This window comes from Parambassis ranga, unplaced genomic scaffold, assembly GCF_900634625.1.
Source record: "Parambassis ranga unplaced genomic scaffold, fParRan2.1 scaffold_22_arrow_ctg1, whole genome shotgun sequence".
Taxonomy (NCBI): Eukaryota; Metazoa; Chordata; class Actinopteri; family Ambassidae; genus Parambassis; species Parambassis ranga.
The window spans coordinates 1177192-1178923 of record NW_021144778.1 but is presented as its reverse complement, the minus strand read 5'-3'; the positions used below and the strand labels follow the sequence as shown (position 1 = coordinate 1178923).

The window sequence follows — 1732 nt, the reverse complement described above, 5'->3', positions numbered from 1 at the left end:
AAAATAATAAGTGTACTCAGTAACAAATTGTGATGTTAAAAATAGCGAAGTACATTATTTTGTTACATCTGGTCTCAGTCTAGTTCTGTAGGCTGCACAACCACAGGAAGACTGCTGACTTGACAGTTGCCCAAAAGACGACCATTGACACCTTGCACAAGGAGGGCAAGACACAAAGAGGCTGGCTGTTCACAGAGCTCTGTCCAAGCACATTAACAGAGAGGGAAGGGGAGTACAAGCAAGAGGGAGTACAAAGTGTTCTGCCCAAACAGGGACTTGAACCCTGGACCCTCAGATTAAAAGTCTGATGCTTCCAATACTTCACTAGTACACTTCATGTAGTGCAGTGAGATCTGATTGACTTGCAATTGATCCTTTGTACAAGGGGGATTAGCTCAAATGGTAGAGCGCTCGCTTAGCTTGCGAGAGGTAGCAGGATCGATGCCCGCATCCTCCAGCCTGCATTTTAAGAGGGAGGGTGTAACTGGATGGATGAGGATGGATGGATAATGTAGTGGACTCCCACCCAGCAGATCAAGTCCCAGAGGTTACAGCATCATTTATTAGCTGAGTTCCCCTCAGGGAAGCTGCTGTTTACAAGCTGTTTACAGAGAGAAGCAAGAAAACAACAGTCAGCATCATCTTCCATAAAAACACATGACAATAACATGTGAGACAGAGAGTTTATGATCAGTGCTCCCCCTGCTGGTTAGGACATATGATGACATTTTAAATGTACCAGTCAAAAGTCACTCAGTGGTTTGTCTTTATTTTTATGACTTTCTACATTGTAGGTTCATCCTGAAGACATCAGAGCTATGAAGGAACACATGTGGAATGATGTAGTGAACAAACAGTGTTAAACCAAGCAGAATATGTTTGATGTTTGACATTGTCTTTGATGATACTGATTGGACTTGATGAGGACAGACACACACCTGTCTGTATAAGACCTTACAGCTCACAGTGCAGGTCACATACTGGGTGATGACGTCCTCCTGCAGGTGTTACTGTGGAACAACTGCTCTGGATTGGGATGAGTCTGAATAGAACTTTGTTAGCTTTGTAAAGCTGTGTGGTAGTTAGAGAGGAACTGAAAAGTGTCAACAACAAGGAATACAGTTAAACATCAGGGCTCGTCCGGGATTTGAACCCGGGACCTCTCGCACCCTAAGCGAGAATCATACCCCTAGACCAACGAGCCATGTGTGACCTCTTATTTTTCATGTCAGTCGGTGGAAGAACAACACAAAGCACATGTTCTTCTTAGTTTGACATTGGTAAATGTCTTATTTCATTTCCACTGTGTTTGGGGACTGCCAGGTGAATGCCTGTTTTTTCCATCTCCTGGTGTTGTATGTTACTAACAGTGTTGGGAAGAATACTTTTAATAAAGTATTCAGTTACTGAATACAGATTACAGGCCCTACAACTTAACATTGCTCAGTCTAAGTAACATATTCTGAATACTTGGATTACTCACACATTAATTTGTGTAGCATGTATATGATATACTCTACAAATCTGGATGTATTGAGTTGGACTAGTGCAGGGGTCGGCAACCTTCAGCATTAAAAGAGCCATTTGGGCCGGTTTCCCACTGAATAAAGCACACTCGGAGCCACAAACCCCTAACTACTAATCTACACCTATTTGACTAAGTTAAAGGCAAAATGAATCTATATATAGGCCTAATATAGATAGATATAGATAATATTTATCTGAACAAAAA

General features: G+C 41.9%; 1 non-coding gene across 1 annotated transcript; it reads right to left on the bottom strand.

The window, feature by feature from the left end:
* Nucleotides 1-1132: 1132 nt before the first annotated feature.
* On the bottom strand, nucleotides 1133-1204 carry trnap-agg (transfer RNA proline (anticodon AGG)). The gene has a single exon. It is a non-coding gene; the product is annotated as a tRNA-Pro (tRNA).
* Between the last annotated feature and the right edge of the window lie 528 nt (nucleotides 1205-1732).